This window comes from Pholcus phalangioides, unplaced genomic scaffold, assembly GCF_987345545.1.
Source record: "Pholcus phalangioides strain wild (caught in Gottingen) unplaced genomic scaffold, Ppha-v1.0 ptg000043l_1, whole genome shotgun sequence".
NCBI classification, from domain to species: domain Eukaryota; kingdom Metazoa; phylum Arthropoda; class Arachnida; order Araneae; family Pholcidae; genus Pholcus; species Pholcus phalangioides.
In genome coordinates, this window is record NW_028301629.1 from 1,163,695 (window position 1) to 1,189,250 (window position 25,556).

The 25,556-nt window shown below is 38.4% G+C and overlaps 1 protein-coding gene across 1 annotated transcript in view; it reads left to right on the top strand.

The window, feature by feature from the left end:
• The window catches only part of LOC149063767 (glutamate receptor ionotropic, NMDA 3A-like), a 306,454-nt gene that overhangs the window by 219,569 nt on the left and 61,329 nt on the right, over positions 1 to 25,556 (top strand). The window lies entirely within an intron of this gene.

A 25,556-nucleotide genomic window follows, 5' to 3' on the forward strand; every position in this document is an offset into this window, starting at 1 on the left:
TCATATTTTTTCCAATATCGATATTCGGGATATCAAGAGTGAAAAAAATCGGAAAACAGTATCAGGTTTCGATAAGTATAAGAAATATCTTTTAGGTTCGGTCGTGTGTTCTGATGGTCGAGCTGGAATTCGGGAACGTGGTTAAGGAGGGGTATGGCCCAGAGCCACGGTGTATTGTTGTTATAATTCATTAATTCATTTGTTATGGGCATCTTTTTCTCAGCCACCTCGTTGTATTTGTATTTATATATACAAATTTCATCAAAACACCTCCATCAGAATGGGGGCTACATAATCCTGAGTAGTGTCAGTTTACTTATAACCACCCGGTATTTCTAGGGTATTCAATCATTTTTTGCAATAGAAAATTGTTTCGAACAAAAACACCGTCAATTTATTATTTAAAGCGCATTGTGTGTAAAAGCGAAGAAATCACTGAGTTTTTGTTACTCCAAGGTTGTTAGCCAATCCCATTTCAGCGACCGTTAATTTGCTAAGTTACTGGAATCTATTAAATGGCACATGTTTATTCTCTTGAAATCAAATCAGCGACTGCGATCCGCGCGATAACCCATTTAAAAAACAGTCTCTCCACAGAGAGCTATCTGACCTACAACAATAAACATTCGCCCACAATGCGAACAAGCAAAAGAAAAAAAAAACCTGCTTCGTTGCTGCTTCCAAATTCGGAAGGGAGATGGCAGCCCTAATTGTACATGAAATGAGCATTCTTCCGAAACAAACTCCACGCTAGGTACGCAACGCATGCATCCGACTAGCTCCAATGCGTTAGAAATTTCTCAAGGGAATGAATGTTCACGAGGTGCACATATGTGGACGGATATTAATAGAGTGGACGTGATTAACAACGATAATTGGTGCTATTTAATCACAAAAAGAGCCCTTCCTGATGTTTCTCGTGAAAATGCTGATGTAATTAATGTATGGTATTGTATATTTTTTTCACGTCAATTGATGTGAGGACAAAACCCCACAGAAGTACGTTTTAGTTCATGGTTTCAGAAAAATAAGCACATCGTCTGGCAAAAAATTGCAAAAGAGGTATACTTTCTGCTCTCACCCCGAATTTAGCAAAAAAACCCCGAGGAAATATTCAGCATGGGAATAATATAGAAACGAGGGAAAATTGTTTTATCTAGCGAGCTGGAAATTATTCAAACATCAACGACATCTTTCTCAGGCCCAAGAAACGCTAAAGCTCATGCAAATACGTATTTGTAAAGCCTTCGTTTTTTATATAACGTCTTCAAAAAAAAAAAAATACCAAACTCATACGCTTGGCCGGACTTTGTATATTGTAATGCCATCTAATGTAGACAAAAGAATGAAAATTAAAGTGAAAGTACCACTGTTATCTAATTAAAAAACAGGTGAAAACTAAAACAAAATGTAAAAATATATATATATTTCAATATCGAATACAATTAACAATGATCACTACAGTGCTTTTGATTATTTTTTAAAGTATTTAAATTTTATATTTTAATAATAATAGATGCATATTCTAATAGTAACAGTTCGTTAATGCGTAAATCCTATGGTACCAAAGGGTATCGTGAGTTTCAACCGACGGGAAGGTGCCAAGTCACATCCAGGAGATGATCAAAATGTGTGATGATATGGTTCGCAATCCCCGAGATATCCCATCAGAATACGTCGATTTAGAGGCCTTGGATGTGGGTCCGGAAGAAGTTTTAACAATTGGAATATACTGAGCCTTTCAAACGAGCCGAAATATCTCCGCACCTATACTCTGTTCGTTCTAACTTGGGCCCTGATGTAAATAAAAGCACGTGTGCGATGCCCAAAATGATTGGTTGAAGAACATTTCATTTTAGCTTACTGTGCAACACCGCCAAAAATATAGTCCTTTGTCGTTTGCCCCTTATACCATGAAATACCTCATAATTTTTATTTTTTTTAAATATTTATTCCATATTATTTCAAAGTTATCTGAAAGACGGGAAAAATATTTTTTAAAGATCGGTCAAAGCGTTTTTGCTGCTATGTCTTCAGGGTGGGTGTTGACAGGATACGCCTTTCTCACTCAAACATTACCGTCCCCTTTTTAAACGGAAGTTTCATTTTATTATTATTACTCCTATTCGCAAACAGATTTGATATACACTTGTATACGCTTCTTCAAGAGGTCTTGCAAGAAGAAGAGTTTTCTTCTTTATCGTTTGATGACAAATGAAATATGCGTGTCTATCTTGTTTGGCAGAGCCATTTGAAAATGCATTTCTTTGCAGCTGCTCTGGACTCCTATAAACAAAGTGTGTCTGTCAACCAGATTTTTTTTTCTCACCCACACGCTTTGACGTACACTGAACGGGGGGGCCGGGGGGTCACTTATCGTTCGTGGTGAATATACGCATTTCAAAAGAATTCTCATTTCCGCTTGAGCAGCTTGTTGGGAGGAAGTAATATTGGTTTCGTCGAAGGCGGCGAGCCGAAGAAGTCTGAGGATTATCACGTAGACGTGAAGGTAACGTTTTGGAACTCTGCTTAGAAAGAGTAACGCTCATTTTTCATTCAGTTAGCCTCATTATGACAGATACTATAGATCCGGTGAGAAAGCCTGGCCTGGGGGCCCATTAAAGATCCCAGTCCAGGGGCTCCTGCTGCTGGATGTTGGGGTCATGGCTCGCAACCTACGCACGGATAAAAATCCGAAATTGTCTTGACAAAAAACAGGATATCACCAACAGGTTGAAGTAAATGTGCATGACTCTCTCATCAAATTGGAACTTCTACAGCCCGTGGATTATTATGAAATATTTAATTATACAGACCCGCAAGAAAAATAAAAAGCGGCAACACAACGGTAAGTTGCTCATAATTTGTTTCACGTTATAACTGGTAGCATATCCGGCCCAGGAAAATCATACGGCGTAAATTAGCTCGGAAATAAAATTGTAAAATTCTGTAGAAAAAAAAGTAATAAGAAAAAATGAGGATTTTTTTCTCTCACTATCTGCCGTAAAATAATAAACAACTCGCACAAACTTTTGTAACGACCATGGCCCCACATCCTGCCGCAAGATCCCCCAGGCTGTGTCCGGGCTGGAGCCCTGTCATCCCAACTCTTGAGGAGTGTGCCAGGATAACGACAGAATACGTTATCGAATTTTTTTTTGGGAGATATATATATATATATACCTCTTTCTATTATAATTAGAGTTATCAACAGTTTTTATTTCAAAAAAATTTTGAGAACAGTGAAAAAAAATTTCCAGGACAATTCTTCATAAATTAGAATCATGATTTACAATCTCGCGTTTGAGGAAAAAACGCACGTATTCGGAACACGTAATGAAGGGGCGGGTAAAATTACAACCAATAGTGTATATAAGGATGCGGAGTGATATCAAAAATCGGTACAGCGGTTTATTTACATCAGGACCCAAGGTAGAGCGAACAAAGTAATTATTTGCCATAAATACCCTTAAAAACACCATATGAGGGTCCCTGTTCATCAAATATGATGTACCCACATAAGTCGATCTCTCCGTTTCCTTCTGAGGTGGAGATATAGCAACTTTAACTGCCTTTTGTCCATATTTCACAATTTTATACAATAAAACCTGCCAACAACGGCCACTGACGGGACCAAAATGATAAGCCGTTCTGTTCACTACGAATATTTAATTGACTTCATACTTTAATAACTTTTAAATTTAAAAGTTATTAAATTTTTTCTTTTTAAATGTATTTGAGAAATTATTTAAAAAATATAAATACTTAAAATTATTTTGAATATTTATTATTTTTTTAAATTTTTAATTTTTTGATTTTTTTTTATAAAACAACGTTATCCAGGTACAGTTTTCATTCAGGGCCGGATTAAGACATTTGACGACCCTAAGCACTTGAATATTTTTAGTGGTTCCCCCGATACCTACAAGTATATTTTACTCAATATTCAGTCTATAAACTGAAAAAAAAATGAAATTTTATATTTCAGAAGTGACTTATCTAAGGATGGGATTTCACTATAAAAGGTTTATGAAAGTTATTTTATAAAACTAGAAAAAAGCATCCAATAAATGTATCGATTGCATTCGAGCAAATGTGCAACCGATTAGCTTATTGGTTGCATTTTTAAAAGAATTATTATAAAATTTTTATAGTGTAATCTGGGTTTAAGGCCGGGATCACACTATGAAGTTTTATAAAAAATCTTTTATAAAAGTTTAAAAACTCAACCAATAGGCGCATCGGTTGCATTTAAGCAAATGCAACCGGTGATCTTATGGGTTGAATTTTTCACGTTTTATCAAAGAGCTTTTACAAAACTTTTATAGTGTAATCCCGGCCTAATACAGAATTGTGATGTGAATATTTCTAAGCACAGACATTTTGAAAGTCTCTACCCCTCCCCTTTTTTTCTACTTATTTATACTTTTCTACTTATCCAAAAACATCCAAAATGTTCGATGGTCCAGAAAAAAAAAAATTCAGGAGATATCCTGAATTTTTGGATTTTGGATGTTTTTGGATTGGATTTTTCGAACATTGGATGTGTTTTTGGAATTTTTCTTTCATATTTTTCCGAAAAGACATATTTTTTTTCAAAATGTTTTGAAAATATTTTAACATATTTTCTCCCATCGACTCCATGTGAGGATCGGAATGAAGGCATCTTTACACCCATATTCTATGGGGCTGTAGATTAAACCACTAAAGAATGCCTATGGGCACTGAATCAGGGGTGAAGGAGAAAAAAATTACAAAAATTGCGAAAAAATAGTTTTTATGCACGAATAAGAAATTAAGGCGGGGCCTTAAATCACTTGATTTTTTTAAAAATAATCATTGATTTAAAAATTGCAAAATTTAAATTTCGCGTTTTTCCTTTACGTAACTTTATTAATATTGAAGTAACCCCTGATATGGTAGAGGCATGTTATTGATATGTGGTAAAGTTCGTGATTAAAATAAATATAGATCTTTGGAGTAAAAATAAAGACTCTTAAACCCTAGATACACTGCAGAAATAAAGCTGTTCTATTTCTAGATTTTGTGCATGGAAAAAAATTGCAGAAAAATATAAGGAGCTAAACTTAGATATAACTGCACTAAGTGTTTTCAATGCATTGCATTGTGGCACTAGGGTTCCCCGATCGAAGACCAGACAAATTATTTTCAACATAAAGCCTTGAATTCCATACCCTAATGCAGGCATTACACTATAAAACTTTGATAAAAGTTTGTTTATAAAACTTTAAAAATGCAACCAATAGACGGATTAGTTGAGTTCGCGCTAATGCAACATATGTGCTTATTGATTACATTATTCAAGTTTTATAAACGTTTTATTAAACGTTTATAGTGTAATCCCCGCCTTGGGCCGGTATTACACTATAAAAGTTTGATAAAAGTCCTTTTATAAAACTTGAAAAATGCAGCCAATAACGTACCGGTTGCATTTTCTAGAATGTAGCCAATGACCTTATTGGTTAGATTTTTCAATTTTTATAAAATGGATTTTATCACACTTTTATAGTGTAATACCGGCCTTAGATTTCTTTACTTTTCGTATTAAAATTTCGAGTTTGCTCATTTCTTTTACTAAAACTCATTATAATCTGTGAAAGAACAGAAATGTATAAATTATTATATTAAGCAGCATCATGGAAGTTGGAAGCACATCATAATAAATGCATCCACCAATTGTGCAATAAGCTATCTTGTCAATAGAATTTGTTAATTTAGTTGATACAGAATGTCCCGCAATGACGTAATATTTGAACGGCCCCTAAGCAGCATACAAATCACATTGAAAATATGCGTGTGTTACGCAAAAAATATAGTAATTCATCACAAAAGATAATTCAGTGGTTTTAGGGTGACTTTAAAAGGGGTGATCCTTCTAAATCTGGCATTGGTTTTGTCATATTGGCTCTAGTTCCTGAGAAAAAGTGACAATCGAATTTCTTAGTAATGCATGAGCAACATACAAATCACATTGAAACTGTGCGTTACGAATAAATATAGTAAATCGTTGCCAAAGATATTTCATGGGCTTTGGGATTTTTTTCAAAACCTATCGTAATGTCATATCTACGATATAGATGTGAAATATAATAACACAATAAAACTGCAATTTCCAGAATATTTGGATTTGAGTCCATATGGGACTTCCCCCCAACATATGAAATCGTTTTGTGAGAAAACCTTACGTAATAGGAAGAAAAAAATAGATTGATTTTTTTTTTTGGAATCATCACTGAAAATAACATAAAAATCATTTGTAACAAAACTAAAAAGAAGTAACACCAGTAATTAGTGATCTGCCACCCATTTTGGAACCGTGAGATGAAAGCTACACATTCGCTTGGACGTGATGCTTTTTCTTGAATCAATCTCTTCGATTTTCTTTTCGATATTACTTTTCTTCCCTTGCTTCATAATGTACTAAGCCCTGGCCCACCTTCTGCACACACTCTGTCTCATTCATTGCAGACGTGACAATAAATATGCTGAAGCGCACAAGTTGCCATTTCAGCACAAAAGACCCCTCCCCCTCTCTTATGATTCTCGTGGAATTGTTGAGGTAATGCGAAAATCTTCTACCTGGTGCATAGTATTTTTCCCCATGGCATTCAGAGGTTAGAAACACATACAGAAACATCTTGTGGTATTTACGTTGTCTATCTTTTATTTTTAATAGCTAAGTAAACGGCAAACTCAATACGCGTTGCTTGAAGTATAATCTATTTTTTTTGTTTTTTTTCATCACATCGCACTGTTGTTCTTATACAGCCCCCTCTTAACAAGCTGTTCTGCAAACAACAGCAAAGATGAGCACCTTGACTTTCGAACGAATAAGAAGCAACGTTTAGTTTTCGTTTCGGCCCAAGAAAAGCTTCGTGGAAGAACTCTTTGGAAGTACTCGTGGAACAAAATGAACATTTTGTCTAGCAAGCTATAAATAAAACAGCTCCACAATGGCAGCTTTTCGACTCCTAACTCTCTCGGCGGCATCGACGAAATATCTCGCCTTCTGTTTTTTAGCATTTTATTTCAGCAATGACAAGCTTAGATATTTTTGCAAAGATGATTTCTGTATTAAAAACAAATTAAACACATTTTCCTATTCCCTTAATTTGCACCATTTTAAAATCAGAAGAATATCTACTTCATGGAAAAAAAAATAGATATGACATTTTAAAGGGAGTTTAGTGATTTTTCTGATCAGCCACGAGTAGGCTGACCTACGACTCCTTGAAACTCCTAGCTGATTCCCCAGCCAATATTTGAAAGTTTGACGTTGATATTATCGCTTCAGCCCCAACCATTGTCCTCTGTCATGACCGCACACAACACTCACTCTCTCCCTCCCACACGCTTACACGCACAAATACATTAAAAGCAACACGTGGGTTCTCTTTTCCCTCGCCAGGAATTCTACGACGCATTTTTGTACTGAGATACGCACAAGTTGCGCAACGCAATCGCAATTCTCTCTCTCTCGTCACCTGAGACAGACATTGTGCCTCTGAGCCAATGAAAAACGTTGATAAGATATCAGGCGGTTGCTTTCAACCAATAGCAGGAGTTTCCACCGACTTGGTGTGAAATTACAAGAGGCTTTTTCGGCAGAGAGGGTAATGAGGATTCATGGGATAGTCGTGTTTCGAACTCTCGGAATGGGAAAAGGGCTTGATGGAGCAAAATGGTTGAGTGATTATAGTATATTTTGTTGTGGTCTTGAAATATTAATAATAATGTTGTTCACACAGTTATTAATCAAAGAAGCATGATTGATGTGACATGGTTGTTTAGAAAACAAAATAATGTTCTCGAAATGATGTGAAAAAATCTGCGTATCATGACTGGCAATAACATTTCATTTGAATATTTCTAGGAGTAATGGCACCTACGAAAATCGCACCGTTGCACCCCTATCCTGTTTTCTTTTTTTGCAATTGTCGCTGCCGCTAAAAGGGACGATTAGGCCAGTCACGTCCACTGGAAGCGGCAACACGTGGCAAGCTACGCGAGCGACAACAGCCGTCACATCGAGTCAGACGACTAAGGGTGTCTGACGTCATGCGCTGAAAACGACCCTTACATGATACTCAAGTTCGCGACTGCACCCCGTGCAGACGAGTGCGTTCGATAATAATCTTGAGGAAATATTGAAAAACTGAAATTTTTTTGACGGATCGATCCAGAAAGACCCGCATTTATGAAGTCCATAATGAGACATCTGACACAAAATGTGTTCGTGTTGGGCATGAATAAATGAGAATAATTACTCGATTACTCTCTCTCTCCTTACCATCACAATCTATGAACGGCAATTATGGAATTTCAGCTTTCATGTTCACGCGGGAAAGGAGGGAGAGAGAAAACAAACGGGGAGTGAGAGAGGCGGTAAAAAACATAGCTAACATCGCACTGCACCTGCGTAGAGCCACCAGACCAAAAGTGACTCCCCGAGGGGAAATAAGCTGGTCCGTCTCGGGAGACTTGGGCCACGGTGGAAAAATGGAACTACATCCAAGAGCCTGCACAGAGCCGGCAAGTCACGTCAGATCCCGAATTTCTCCGGTCGCCTGCTGGTGCTACCACTCAATGTCGTTTCTAGGGGGGAAAACGTTGTTTATCACTTCGAGTCGCGGCCGGTGTAAGACCAGTCTCACTGTGGCCGAACAGAACACAGTCAAGCGACAACGAGGTACCGGATTGCATACTGGAGACTATCTAGCGACGTATTGCTTGGTTTTACACCTCACATTCTCGAGCAGCGAGACAAGGAGGAGCGAAAGGTCATTCAAAGACGTGCGCGACTTGAAAAATCCGATTTGTTTTCACCTCGATGTGCTAATTTTCGCTATCTGCTGATTAGTTCGTTTTGCTCTTTTTTTTTTCTTCCTTGCTTCTGCGGAGCAGAGAATCATCACCATCATCACACCCTTACATTTCACAATCCCTCTCCGGCCATTTTTTCTCTATCCTCCTCCTCCTCGTTTATTGGACTTCTTTCCCTATACACCCCTATGCATTTTTCCCCTCCCTATAGTCGCAATTCTCGCACCGCTTATCTTTTCACTTCATTATAAACGCAGCCTCAGACGTCACATGAAGCGGGAAAAGCCGTTAAGATGGGGGGGGGGGACAATGAGCCTGCTCTCCTCTCTCGGTGGCTCAGACAGCCCAGGTTTTCTGAACAAATTATACGTGTACTGGGAATCTAATCCATTCCGTGGCACAGTATGAATCATTGAACCTATTACAAAATTCAACACATTTTCAACCCTCTCAGCTTGAATGACGAGATATCTCGGCTACCTCTACGCCTTCATTCCGAAAATTACGAGATATCTGAACTCGTCAAAATCCCTCTAGTTCCGGCAATAGCCAGCCAAGAGATCTCTGTGATTCCAGTTTTTTTTCCCCGAAAACGTTTCCTAAACTCTCAGATTAACTGCCAGTAGATGGAGCTAGCTTTTATTAACAATTCGATAATAGAGAGAGGGCTTTCTCCCCCTTCTCTTTTCTGGGTAATATAGGAATATGCGTACAATATAAATAACAGAATAAGCGAGTTTCTTTCCTCTCTGTTTATTGTTCTCTGAGTTTCGGGGAAACACTATTGTTAGCGAGCTCATGTTTTTATTGTATATCGAGTGTGACCCTACTGCAACATTGATTCTAATCATCCCACTAATGTAAACATCCCAAAATGCCGTGATCGAATTTTATTCATAACCTTACGAATTTTGTGCTCCATAGATATTCATTGCGCAGTGAATCTAAGTCAATAACCACAGGCCCGTGTAAATGACAAGTCCAAGGAAACAAAGATAAAACAGTTAATTAATCTTTAATTATTAGGCTACTATAAATAAGGGCATTAAATATACGATTTACAAATAGAAGCTAGGATAGTGCATTACATAATTTCAATTTACATGGAGAGTGATAAATGGTTCGTAAAGTCGGAAGTGTGACTTACCCCAAATCCGGTGAAGATCAACTTCACTCTTTCGATGGTGCCCATTTCACGCTTATCTTGTGGCACACAACCTCTCTCTATCTCACTCACTCAGTCTCTCTCTATCTCTCCTTGAGTCTCCCTGTGTCCCTCAAACTTCATATATATATTTTTCTTTGGCTATCCGCCTACTCCTACCTATATTCCATAAACTTCATTTCATTCGCTAATTCCGATTTTCTTTCCTAAATTTTCTTTACCGAACTTCTCTTCACTTTACATTATTGGATAACATTTTCCTATGGACATGCGTTTCATTGGCTACTGCTATCCCTTTGGTTCGGTTGACATTCCTGTGGGAACTATTCCCGGAATCCGCAAAACTCCTTTCACCTAAAACCATCTGCTCTAACCCTGGACTTTCTCACGCTTTTACATGTATACAAAATTCTGACCAGCTGCAAATATCATTGAAATATGAGCGCGGCCGCTGAATTTTATTACCATATTCTTCTTATACAACTTATACCGATTTCTTTCATAGTGTCCTGCACCCTTTATGCGATTCATTTCAGTCCCCATATTTATAGATCTGCTTATCGCTACTTTTTATACTACTTCTTCGATTCTGTATTCCTTACGTGCTACGCGCCAAATTTATAGGTTTCTTTCATGATCCATATTCTTTGGGACTCTAACTCCTAACACCTGGATAACACCTGGCTGGTATGGCTTTGAAATACATAATTTCAAAGTCCATCCTTTCATACCATTATTCCTCGAACGATACGATTATTTAACTTTGCTAATTCCTTTACAGTATAACACTATAACTTGCACAAAATCGGGAAAGATCTTCTTGAAAGATGATGTGGCATTTTACAGAGGGTACAGTGATTTCCCCCTACGGCATCAGTGAAATCAAATCCGGGTTACTGCAGTAAGCTTTCCTTTCCGATTTTCAGCAGGTGCTTCATTGAGAAATAGATTTTACAACATACGTCAATGCTAAAATAAGAGGCTTTTAAACACGCGAGATATCTCGTCAATGCCTCTGAGAGAGGTATAAATACGGGGCATCGTTAGTACTCGCCAAGAACGAAAGAAAGAAAAAAAATGCTGGACCTAAGAAGAAATCGCCAACTTTCTCAGGACTTCAAGGATCCTTATCACGGATCGCATTCTTAGGGGTCATTCAAGTATTACGTCAGCATCCGGGGGGGGGGGTTCGAGGGGGTTTCGGATTTGCTGACTTTTGATGAGAAGGGGGGGAGGGGGTTTGAAGGTTGCTTACGTCATCAACCACCCCTTTTTGAAGATATGAAATATTCTAAGCTGCTGAGGAAATTTTGCTGGGGGGGGGGGGTCAGTGTTTTACTGACTTTTGCTGACAAGGGGGGGGGGAAAGGGGGTCAAAAATGGCTGAAAATCTGCTTACTTGAATGTCCCCTTATCTAATGGCACACAGTACAGAGTCCACAGTGGGGCATGTTCTGTTAAATCCTATAAGTAACAGAACCCTGTTGCCCAATATAGCAGTGGTGACTCCGAGAGCAAAGCATGTGGACACGCAGACGGAATGGAGGGCTCAGGAGATGGTGCCAGTACAGGGCCCATCGCGCTACTACATGGTTTGGACGCCTCACCTCATACCGGTACCGTCGGACAACGACGACTCGCAGAACACGACCGTACCTGAAACGCAGGACCTATCGCCGTGGGACTTACCGGATTATAGCAAAACCAGCCGTACCCGGGAACTGGCTACAGATACCTATACGCAGGTATGTGACTTCAAAATCAATACAGTGTCATATACTATGACTTTTGTGATGGCTGAATCTCAAAATCAGCATCTCCCTGTAAACTACTTGCAGATTACGAAAAAGTATCGGCTAGAATTGTAGATTGTTGGCATTCATCCTCCCGATGGCTATACTGGTAGATTTTCTCACTAAAATCCACCTCAATTTCCGAAAAGAATAAAAATTCAAGATTCACTTCTTTGAAAAACGGGAAAATTTTCATCACAAATGTCGGGGTTCTGAAATTATGTCCCGTAAAATAAGGGTCGTATGGTCACCTTATTTTTAAGCTGATATAAAATATAAAAATGATATATCGAGAGACTTATTTTTTCTCAAAATTTTTCAGGTCAAGAAGAGAATTTAATTCATTTTAATGAAAAAATGATAATAATAATGGATTAGTAAATGTGAAAGAATTTCGCTCATTCGCCATCGTTAATATTTCAGCGTTTTTTTTGAACTCCTAAGAATAAGAATCTTGGAATAATCGCCATGGCAACCATCGTGTGACGTCAGCAGTGGGAACGATGGCTCACACACACGAGGGAATGGCTCAACGAAACAATCCTCTACGAAACAGATATGTTTGCTTCGATGTGCCTACCGGGCGGTTCCTCTGAAATATTTCCGATTGCGATTACCACTAATGATAGTTTATGATGTTAGCACACGTGTTGTTACATGATGTTTCCATTCTTAGGAATGTGTGAAATAACGTGTTTTTTTGTGCTAACACGAGTAATGAAAAAAATTTTGTTTTTTTATCATTGTTGAAGGGCTAGCTGCATTACAGTACATGAGTTCCTGTCAGCAATAGACACTTACTTGCAACATTTAATAACAAAAATGAATGCTGCGGATTTATATTCGAATTAATGGGCATTTATAGCAATTTTTGCGCAAAAAGTCCTTTTTTTTTTTCAATCTTTAGTTATACTACAGTCGAATCCCGTTTTTAACGAATACCATTATAGCGAAAATCTCGTTTTAACGAACACTTTTCTAATCCCTCAAATAAGTTTACATAGGAACAATGCTAGGTAACCTGGGAATGTTCCGCGGGTAATTTGAGTGATGTAGAACCGCACTGGAGCCCGCTCAAGTGCTCTAAAACTGCGCCACTTGTCCCGCAAGGGATCTCTAAGGGCGGTATTCACCGACATGGTGTGAGCTATAGTCACAATTTTTTGATAAGAGATCAACACGGATTGGTTAAATTCAGGGTTTTAACCAATCTATGTTGATTTCTTATCCAAAAATTGTAACTACAGGTTTAAACCATGTCGGTGAATACGGCCCTAAATGTGCCAGGGATCGTTTAAACTGTGTTGCGTGTAACTTAAGTGATCTTTGAATGTGAAAGTGATATTTGAGGCCTACTTCTCAGTGATCTGGAAATGTGCCACGGGCCACTTAAATGCTCTGGAATTGTGCCACGGTCATTTAAGCGATTTGCAAATGTGCCGCCTAGTTCGTTTTTACAAAATTAGGTTTGAGGGGGCAAGCCCCATCAGATAACCTTCAGGGCTACATTTGGTCTGCGGGTCAAGGGTTTACCATATGTGGCGCTTAAAGTGTGGGTCGCAATGAATTTCCTAAAGAGAAATTTTTAGTTCTTACTCTTCAAATAGTATTTAAATTAAGAGAAATTGATTATAATAACATATAAAGGTATTTTCTCTTTCGAAATTCTAATTTTTTTTTCTTAAATTATTTTTTACTTCGTTGAACGAAATTTCGTTTTAACGAAATGATTCCTCCGGTCTCTTGGCGTTCGTTATAACGAGATTCGACTACTTTAGATAGATAGAACCGCTCACAGCCCCAGACTGATGCAAAGCACCTTACTTCGGTTACCTCAAAAGAGGCGGAGTTGCGTCGGAAAAGTTAGCAAAGATTTATAGTGGTGGCTCCCCTTGCCCCGTGCTCGCAAGTTTCGAATTACTCACGTCGTTCTCCCCATGAAGACAGCCATCAACTCAATGCAACATATAAGATATTTGATAAAAATGGGTGACTGAATCCAATGTCTAGGGAGAATAATTGCACGTGCGCCCAGTGGCACATAAGGACCGGAGGCCACAGGCTGGGATTTCGAAAGAAGTGTGGAAAAGACTTGTGGGCAAGAAAGAAGAAAAAGAATCTGGCATATTCAAGTGGGAGAGATTTGAGAACGGTCTAAATACACTACGCATACACTACAAATTCACACACGAACAAATTCGACTACTTTATTCGGGTCTTCGGGCAAGCAGACATTTTTCCGAATAAAAAATAGAAGACATTTCGACGAAGAAGCTCTAGGCCAAAAGAAGTTTCTTCTCCCTTGTTTTTATTCATTTCTGAAGTAGAAGATATCGAATCCTCAATTCCCGGATTGCATTCAATCGATTGCGGGACAGTGTATATGAACCCCAGTCTTTAGCAACAGCAAGAACACGAAACAAGCATGATACCGACAACATACATACATACGTTAGCGTCCCGCACGCACGCACACATACACGAGCGCGCACGCAAAAATTCCGCACAGGAATCTTTATGATGTGCATGTACAGCATGGGCGGAGATACGGGGGGGGGGGGGGCGTGTGGAGCATTGCCCCCCCCCCCCAGCGTCAAAGGGGAAACTGACTGATCTAATGTATATATGCATATATGAATTGACATCATCATCATCGTGCCCCCCCCAGAAATAATGACCGTCCCCCCCCCCCAGACTTCCAAGTCTATCCCCGCCTATGGTGTACAGCCAAGTAATAGTAGAAGAGCAAATCCCCATGTTTCTCATTTCGATCCTGCTGTTTTGTTTAAATGATTAAACGTCACAAGTAGCGCAACCAGCTTTTGTTCGAAGATGGACGGACGATGATTCCGCTCCGTTTTATAGGTGACTTATCCTATCCTGACCCTGGTGCCACAAGTGTGTGGGTTGCTTTTCCGTCTCACTGTAGACTTGTTTCTTTTTAACTCAGGAGATATTGAGATTTATCTTCAAGGATTGTGTAAATATTGAGTTACTAATACAATGAGTGTGGACATTGTGTAGAGGGAGGGCTTCATTCCAAGTTGAACTTCCGGGGGGTGGGGGGGTTGTAAGATGGTTTCCAAGAGAACGTGCCTCCGGCAAGAGTGCTAGTTATTGCATACCGTTTAGCAATAAATTCTGGAAAAAATTGAATGTGAGGATCATTTTGTCTAAAAATATGAACGAAAAATCCCCCGTGTCCACCCTTGTCATCAAAACTCAGCGAATCAGAAACCCCCTCCCGCATCTCGATGCTGACGTAATACTTGAGTGACCCCTTATTTGCCGAACGTGACGTGAAAATTGATAAAAAAATATGTTTTGCTTGCTGAACGGATGGAAATTGTTTCCCATTTGCCAAGAGTGACGGGAAAAGGAGAGAAACGTTTTTTTATTTGACAAACGTTGATGGCAGAAAACAGGATAATGACTTGTGTATTTGTGGAACGTTGATGACGAGGGAATAAGAAAAAAAATTAGAAAGTGTTTTTTGTTTGCCATATTTTGTTGACAAAAATAGAAAATTTCTTTCATTTTCGAAATGGCGATGACGGAAACGTGGATGGGCATTATTATTTCGCCAAACATTGATGGCGAGGAATAGGGTAAAAAGTGTTTTTCGTTTGCCAGGCGTGACAAAAAACGTAGGTAAAAGCCTTTCTCTATATGTAAAACGCTCATGACGGGGGATGACGAAGAATTTCTTTGCATTTTGCTAAACATCGATGACATCATAGACGACGTTAGGGCCATACGGTTAGTCGCACAAAATTTTCCGGCTTACAACGATTCTTCAGAAATTCACCAGAGGAATGCTCACGAGGTACATGAACGGTGTAGTAATACCAGTTAAAACAAACTTCAGATGACGGCGTGAGCTGAATACAGTGGAACTTTCCCCTAACGGACGCTCCCCGTTAACGGACAATTTTCTGATTTCCGGTCCCGTGGAATAGGGTTCTGATGTATTTCACTCCCCGTTAACGGACACTGTCAATAGCGGACTGTAAATGTTTTTTCAAAAACTCGAAATTAAGATATTACTCTTAATTTTTTGGTCAAAAACCGAAAATTTATTAGATTCAACTTAGATTATGTTTAATCCCAAATTCGTGGTGCCAAAAATGATAAATCGTCAATTAATGACCCATTTACCGAACATAGCTATAGTATGGGCAAAATGTGTCAGTCCCGTAAAATAAGGGATGGTTCGAAGCATTTACGCAATAAGCGGGTTCTCCAACACATCACCCTGGGGATCCATCCACCTAGCTACACTCTTTTCACAGCTGAAGATGCCTGCCTCAATTCCACTCGCTGCCTGTCTCCACTCAATTTGCAGCTTAAGATGTCTGCTTTACTTCATTCGAAGCTGAAAATGTCTACCTCCGCTTCTTTCGCCGCTGGCGTTGCTCCATTGGAATATGTGTGAATCTGAAGATGTCTGCCTTTGCTCCATCGGAATCTGCCTACCTCTGCTCCATTTGCAGCTTAAGATGCCCCCCTTTACTTATTTTCAGCTTCATTTCATGTCTGCCTTCACTCCATTCGAAGCTGAAAATGTCTACCTCGGCTTCATTCGCAGCTGACGTTGTCCAGCTTTGCTCCATTCGCAACTGAAGTGGTACGGGAGAAGAAATATTCCACGCTGGACAAAGACGGGAACTCAACCTCTTTCACTAAAACAGTCATGATCTCACATGACAATGAGATAACGCACAATTCAAGAGCTATGTATCTATATTTTGAAATAGTTTAATCAATGTGAATTTATTATATAAAACTAATTACTGCGAATATAAATTAAATTTAAAGCATGCATCAATTTTGCAACGTATATTTAAAATTTTTTATTATTAATACTTACGGGTGACGAACTTTTACGACATGATGTTTTCTTTCACAGTAAATGCGAAAAAATTCAAGATTGCAATTTCGGTTAGTATCGGTAGGTGGCAATACAAAACGTTTCCAAAAAAACAATAAACTGCATGAGATTCTCTTGTGCATTTCTACATGAGAAACTGGAGTCTTACGAGGGCCTCATAAATATTAGAATAACCAAGTTTCTTCAATCCTAATCGTAAGAGCCCCTCTGGCTTACTGTGACTAATGGCGATATTAACAGTAAGCACCATGAGAGCCCCTGGGAATATAAAAAGAAATTTTCTAAATTTCCCTACCCAGATGGAAGAGTGATTGCCTAATAACATACTTAACCGTCGAATCCGAAAATGTAATGCAGAATCTCATTATACCGGGACTCTCCAATGCATTTATTTCCCCCTATAGGCGGAAATAGACTTGGAAGTCTGGAAGGGGGGGGGGGGCACGATGATGATGATGTCAATTCAGATATACATTAGATCAGTCGACTCCACCTTTGACGCTGGGGGGAGGGGGACAATGCCCCCCATATCTCCACCCATGTTTCCTTCCCCCCCGGGTGGGCCCATGCGTTAAGAAGGTTCTGTTCCTTCCCCTCTTTTTACTAGTGAACCACCCTAATTTCAGAATCTTGTACGTATGTTGTTTAAATTTTCTTTTCTCAAGTCCCCCCCCCCCCCTCTCATTAGAATGAGGCCCGCAATGCCACTGGGGGGAATTCATACCTAGTCCGAATCGTCACATTCGCTAAAAAAACAGTTTCCATCTCTATCCCACATTTATTCATAATCATCTTTAAGACGCTAGATTTCCGAGGGCTTACTCAACAGCAACGATTCCCCCCCCCCCTTACCCGCGTTCTACCTGCAGTATAAGCACAGGGCCGCAACCAAATACGAGAATTGACTCTGTCGCTTGAGTCAGTTGGCCCATAGGCAACAGAAAAAAGTTTTTATAATTTCCATTTAATTTCCATTTTCTCCCGTAAGAAGAAAATGAGCCAACCTGCAATGTGAAAATGTTTGTGCGCGTCTTCTCTCACCCGAACACGAGTGCGTTTGGGGGAAAATGGAAGAATATCTCTCACGGGTCATGGTTAAACTCTAAAAACATAGGCAAAAACATGCATATCTATTGCACTGAAGTATGCCCTAAGAGTAAAGAAAAATATGCAACTCTCTCTCTCAAAAAAAGCGCAAAAAATGAAGAAAACACGCATTTAGAAGAGCAAAACATACATTTTCAATACATAATACTATGACCAAAAAAAGAATAATACTGAAGAGTGAAATATTTTATTGAAAAATATAGAAATTCGACTAAATTTGAAGAATAAAAAGATGAAAACAATCCTGAAAAACTTTGGTACAACGTGATTAATAGAAAAAAAAGACGCTAAAGATATGCACTCATTCTCTAAAATTTCAGTGAGTTTATTCATTTACATGCAGTGACTATACAAAGCGAGGCACTCATGCGTTTGCATGTTATCCTGGCTCTGGAAATGACAAACGGCACCCGACTAGTTTTTTTTTTTTAACCCTGTATGGTCCCATGTATTGATTAATTAAATATACATGAAAAATGCATAGTCACAAAAAGAAAACATTTATAAAAATGTTTCAGTATTTTAGAACGTGCATCTTTCAGTGTCATTTCAGCACAAAATACGACTGACTATGTAAATACAATGCTTTTTTTTTGTAAATCAAGAAAGAGTTTATTCCTTGATGGAGCCATTTTTTGAGAGCTGCTGAAATTTCACGTGTTCAGAGATTTATAAAACTTCACAAAATCGGGGAAACGGAAATAAAATCCAAGATAAACACCATTCCACTTTGCTAAGCAAGGTTTTATCCGTTTATAACAGCGGTTCTCAACCGGTGCTCCGCGGCGGTTCGAGGAAAATAAAATAAATCAGTAAATTTGATAGATACAGGGGCCCGCCATAAAAATTATACACAAAAAGGGCTCCTCTAGTCAACCAGGGATCCGCGAAAGAACTTATATCCTGAAAAGGGCTCAGCGAGTCAAAAAATGTTGAGAACCACTGGTTTATAAATAGCATTAAAATCGAGGCAAATCGTGCATTTGGTAAGTACCTAACAATTTTGGAGACAAAACTTACTAATTGGGTTTTTGAGCACACAGTATGCGTATAAAAAGTTAATTTTTTTCAATTTCGATAACTATACAACACCTTGAAACATGAATGAGGTACATCTGGAATTCCCGGCTTCACATATTTATATTCCACAAGAATGACTTAAATATCTGTCACCGCTTTCTAGCTACACCAAAAGTTGTTCATAAAAGTTGTGAAAATTCCAAGAAAATGAACGCGCTCAGTTCTGAAAGGGTTCAGACCTGAGTTCACTCGTCCCTAAGCTTCATTTCCCATAATCGTTGTCGGTTTGCTTCAGTGGATTTCGTCCGGTAGCAGCACTTGTTGGAAACAAAACACGCATAACTCTGGCATCATTGACCACGTTAGGGCCATACGAGGTTAGCCACACAAAACTTTCCGCCATACACTGATTCGTCAGCAATTCACCAGGGGGAATGCTCACGAGGGACGTGAACGGTGTAGTAGTAATACCAGCAAAAACAAATTTCAGGTGACGGTGTGAACTCAATACAATGAAACCACATCTAACGGACACTCTCCGTTAACGGAAAATTTTCTGATTTCCGGTCCCGTGGAATAGGATTCTATAATGTATTTCACTCCCCGTTAACGGACACTGTCAATAGCGGACAGTAAAATCAGACCACAACTTCAATTTTTTCCAAAAACTCGAAATTTAGATATTACTCCGAAAATTTATCAGATTCAGCTTAGATTACGTTTAATCCCAAACTCGTGCCGCCAAAAATGATAAATCGTGAATTAGTTACTCATTTACTGAACATAACTGTGGTAGAGGATGTGAATTCGAATTGTAATGTTGGTTTTGTTTGTCGAGATTTTGAAGAAACCCAACATTATTAGACTGTTAATGTTGTGTGTTTTTAATCTAATATTCACATTAATTTTCATTTCATTTAGTTTTTATTGCAAAATATTATGTGTAGTGCACACATATCATGTGCGGGCAAAAATAATTAATTGGTTTAATGAGGAAAAGAAAGGTTGCAAAATTTTCCATATTTAACCAGATTTCCCAACTTTATTTGGGAATTACGCGACATCGCCGGTAAAAATGATGAATGCACTAAAATTTAATCAAACTATCTTCATATCGGAGCGATTGGTAATTATGCTTAATCACCAGTTTATCGCTATTATAGTAGCATATGCATTTTAACATTAAAACAAACCAATTGCGACCAAATCCGAACATCGTATTAACGGAGTTCCACTGTATATCGTACCTCCCGATTAGCGGACAAAATTTTTTGGTCCCATGGGTGTTCGTTATCGAGAGGTTCTACTGTATAACAGTTTTTAGCATAAACAAACTCTAAATTTGTTCTTGAAATTTGATTGAATGTTATTTCTATCCACTTTGTTGTTTTTTTCCCCTTGCAATGCACACAATATAATAATCACTTAAAACTTGGAATCGGTCCTTGGAGAAAATAGCGGCATGAAATATATTCATGGATCTCTATTTATGTCTACTTTTCGGAAGAAAAGAATCAAAGATTTTATATCTTTTTAGAACTTTTTTTTGGGTTTTCCTTTCATAAATCTTTTTCGATAAAGAAAAGAAAGATCTTAAGAATTACATGTTATCTCTCTGCAGGTTATTTCTACTGATATCAATCCCTCAAGCGTGTAGGTTTGGCGCTTCCTTTCCCTTTTACGGCTTTATTTTCCTTTCGTTCGTTGCTTGACGCCATCATTCAACGGAAGCACGCAGTTCGAATTCATCGTCCGCCATTTTCAGTCAAATTGAAGGAAAGCGAAAGATCATGTTTTTAAGTAGGCTGATCATACGTCCCGTATTTCTCGTACTTTTTTTTTGTAAATAAAATCCTGAGAACTGAACCTCTTTGGCTAGATCACTAGTAATTAACCGCATACCCGCCAATCGACAACTATGTAGCCAGACGTGTCATACAAGTATTCTCACCCCAATAACAAAAACTTTGTCGTTATATCCGGAGTCGTTGCGTTTTTAACGTTTATGTTATAAGATAGGTCCGCTAACGTTATTTTCAATGGAAATTAGTCAGAACCGCAAATTCATGACGCTATAACCGAGTTGTCATTACAACCGAAGTCGTTTTTAGCGAATTTGACTGTATATATAGAAAAAGAGGCCTACGGTGGGGGGGGGGGGTTCCGCTTTAGAAATTATGTACTAAAAAGGGCTCCGTGAGGCAAAAAAAAAGAAAATTGAGAACCGCTGCATTTTTAGACTATAGATGATTGCAAACAAGATTAGAAAAACATCGTTGTAGAGGTATTTATCGTTACATCGAGTATCGTTGTAGCGGATTTCACGATGTTCAAATTTTATGAGGCAAAAATTGGCTGAGGTAAATTCATCACTATCAGATTCAACGAACCAAGACTCTTTCAAGAGTAAGACGTACCATTTTACAAAAATGCTGAGAAAAGGTGTTCAAAAATTACCCTATATCAGTGTTGAGAGTGAGAATACAGTGCGTCACTAAATAAAAAATCAAAATTTCCATCCGTTCCCGACTTTCCTCCAATTTCCAATTATAGAGTTGTCGCCGTGTTCTCCTGAGGCCAAAAGAAAAAATTCCAAGTTTCCAAGTGCCATATTCGCTGAGACATTCCAATTCAAAAATCGGATAAAACTTATGAAAGAATAGCAAAAACTAACCGAAAACGCTTCCTTCACCCATTCATGTTGTTCTTTCCCAACTTTTCGCCGGTTTTTGAATTCGAATATCTATATTGGAAACTTGTTGGGCCTAAAGAGAGACAGGGCAGCAACTTTAAAATCGGAAGTTAGAGGACAAAGCGAACGTATAAAAAAATTCAGATATTTTTATTTTGTTACACACTGTATATATCCATTCTCGAGACTGATGCAAGTAAATTTTTGAATGTCTTTGGAGTATTTTTTTTCTAATTGGAATCATACCTCTACGATGAACGGTTGATGAGATAAAGGCCGCATCAGCACTTATTGAACACCCTGTATAATAATTATACTATGTTTTTGCGTATCGTGGGGACGAAGAATGACAGGAACACCGCAACATATAATGATGACGGAGGTTGAAAAATCATGACTCCAATTATGTACTAGGGGATAGAGAATGATTCATAAAATATTCCTTCAAACTTATGAAGCTGGTTGAAGGAGAAGAGGGATTTTTTCCCGCTTTTCCTCCTGATGCGATTCTGGAAATGTTGTTGAAGAGGACGAGTTTTCCGGTTGTTGTTGTTGCTGATTTGTCTTTTGTCCGTCGTAAAAGGACTCGAGCGTCCGATTTCTTTGGCAACATATGTGATTTATTTTCTCCTTTTTTTTTCGTCTCCTCACGATATCTGTTCTTATCACAGAGAAGAAACGGAAATGTCAAAAGAAGGGCCGGAAATGTCAGACTTTTGTCCGCTTCGGTCTTCGGGCAAAGCAGACATTTTTCCGAGTAAAATAGAAGATGTTTCGACGAAGAAGCTCTAGGCCAAGAGAAGTTTCTTCTTATTTGCTGTTTTCATTCATTTCTGAAGTAGAAGATATTGAATCCTCAACACATTTTCTACGGGAATTAAGCTTTTGAAACTGCTGTTATGCAGTCATGAATATATCGTGATGGCTTCGTATCGTGAGTTCGGTTCCCACAAGAGGCACTGGGGTGGTTGGATGAAGTTAGTTTTCCAACATCAAGACGGAAATGCGGCCGGACATCTCTTATTAAATGTCTCTCCATAGGCCATACACAGTGCACCGCAAAAGTTTAGACACTAGTTGAGATCACGCAGTGTTTGAAAACTACGAACTGCAAAATCACAAATTTAGTACCACCTAGAGGGTGAACATGTACTTTATTTTCAGAATAATAAATTTAGATTATACACTTTATACACAGCACACATAATGACAAAATAAACAAAAAATAGTATATAAACCAGAGGCCTCAACCTTTTTTTTTTGTCGCGAGCACTGCCTGTACCCTACCTCAACAGAACACCCTTACGAGAAGTTTAACAAACGAATGCGTGAGATCAGGATGATTTCAATCCTTGAATGCAATTTATAAAAAGGTGTTCAATTGACAAGTTGATCAAGTGCTAGCGAACACGAAATCGCACACGAGCACTCTGTGAAGTTCCTGTTCTTTTGTTTCACTGATTAGATATCACAAGGAGCGCAATCAGCTTCTGCTCAAAGATGGACGGACGATGATTCCGCTCCGTTTTATAGGTGATATATCCCCTTCAGACCCTGATGCCACAAGTGTGTGGGTTGCTTTTTTTTGGGGGGGGGGGCTTTGATCAGAGGGCAGCACTCCAAGTTAAACTTTCGGGGGGGGGAGGTCTTTTAAGATGGCGTGCAGGAGAAAGTGCCTCCGGGAAGAGTGTGATTTTATGCATAAAAATTAGAAATGAAATTCTGGAAAAAAATTGAATGTGATGATCATTTTGGCTAAAAATTTGAACGAAATAAATTTATTTTCACAAAAAAACGAAGAAAATATCAAGATTTTCTGACTATCGACTCGTGGTAACGTACACACCATTTGACTCATATGGATAGCTAAACCCAATGACTAGAGCAGTGTTTCCCAACCTTTTGAAGTTCGCGGCACCCTTGGGAATAACGTCAAAATTTGGGGAACCCTTCCTTGAATACAGAGTTTACTCATGAATGTGAAACTTTTGATTGAGGCTTAGAGCACGGACACTTGATTTCAGACCTTACAGTTGGCAACGAAACACGCATATCGTCCTCAAGGCCTTGCAGTGTATTTATGGCTTGGTATGACGAGAAATGTAAAAACTATTGTCTCCATAATCAGAAAAAGCTTACTCGCATATATGGTATAATGTTGAAAAGGGCGAAAATGCGTTAATTCATTATATTAAGGTACTTCTTTCTCAATCCAAGCCAAAAAACCGCCACCTTCGCCTCACTCTTGGTGAACTTACCTTTGAGTGTAGAATCAACACAAAAAAATCAATATATTCATCTGGTTCGGCAAGCAGTGAAATCTATTTTTTCCGCACTGTCTGCGAAATCAAATGGTTAGACAACCCAATCGAGATTCTGAGTGGAAAGAGATGGAAAGTACGTATCTATTGCATCTTGCAATCTTGATAAGTGTTGAAAAATGAAGTCTTTCAGCTTATCCGAAGGTGATGTCACTCGCCACTATTATTACGAAGGTTTCGACAGCTGGCTGATGCGAAGATAAATGTAAGAAAGAAAATGTAACTGTGTTTGAGGGGAAATTGAACCCACGCCCTCTCACTTGCCGTGTGAGCGGCTGAGCGCACTACACTGCAAAGCCAACGAACCATCTTTTACTTAGAGTTCGTGTGCTCTGAACGGGGCCGTACATGGACAGCCAGACAAAAGCGTGCATTGCTAACACTGCAACCATATAGGTGGCGACTTATCCGATAAGTCTGCCATGCATGAGAGTAATTGATTTGACTAGATTTATTTTAAGACCTTAAGTGGAAACTGCAAGGTTTTTTTTTGATTTATCTCCATATCTCGCGGCACCCTAAAGCGCCGGGGCACACTGGTTGGGAAACTATTTTTTTTTGTATAATTGTTGCAATGCGCATTAACTGCAAACGGAGCAAAATTTTACCACCGCTTGACAACATTTAACTGAATTAATCATTATCAGCGACTATGGCAATTAAAAAAACTTTTGAATATAATTTAAAGTGTCTTGTATATATGTTAAATGCTTTATAAAACTCGTAAATAGTTTAACAATTTATAAATAAAGTTAGTTTCTTTGATACAATTATAAAATAATAATTTTTAATGAAAAATTTATATTTTTTAGTAACTAAAAAAATGGTTTAAGATTTTGTGAAAAGATGGCGCTACAAAAAAGCAAATGACTAAATTTGCAAATCAGAAAGCTATGACATGCAGGACGTCCGATTAAGAAGTCATTTCTGAATTTTCCTGTTGCTGACGTTTACATCAAATTTTAATTGTGATATTGACATTTGTAGATAAAGCACTAGTAGTGAAGTTGTTTCACCTCAGCCACGAATCGCCAGATGAAGCCTCACGAATAATTAGGACACAGAAGTGATTGACGAAAGGTTCGGGCGCCATCACTCCTGCTGGACTGATTTCTCTGACTCCTCCATGAACGAAAATTGCAACAATTTTTTTTTCTGCACCAAAGAAAATCCTTGTTCATGAGAAAACTTTTTAGCAAACCGCATTTAAATACAGCGATTTCTTAATTTTTTTATGAATTTTTAAACTGTTAACGAATTTATGGGACACCCTGTATTTTTCATGCTTGAAAGGTCTTGAAATCGTCAACTACTACTTGACCGTTTACGGTCCTCGTACACATCATTCCTCTGTGGAATTTCTAACAAACCGGAACATGCCAAAATGTGTTTTCAGAGTGCATGTGTAGCCCCTAAATGTATTTATAATGTGAGAGTTCTGCTTGTTTCGTGTTCTTGATATCTATTAGAAATAGGGAGCATAGTTTTCACCATGTTAAAAGGTATGAGATCTAAAGAGACGACATGGAAAATGTTCTTCGATAAATGAAAGAGAATAAATTGAAATGAACTAAAGGGTACGAGAAATGCAAACCTGGAATGTGACTGTAGATGCGGCCTGGTGTTGAACGGGTCAAGAATCACAATGAGAATAAATGGAAAACACATAAAGAAAGGATGCTCCAGACACGTTTTTAGTTATATTTTATTTTTATATATACAA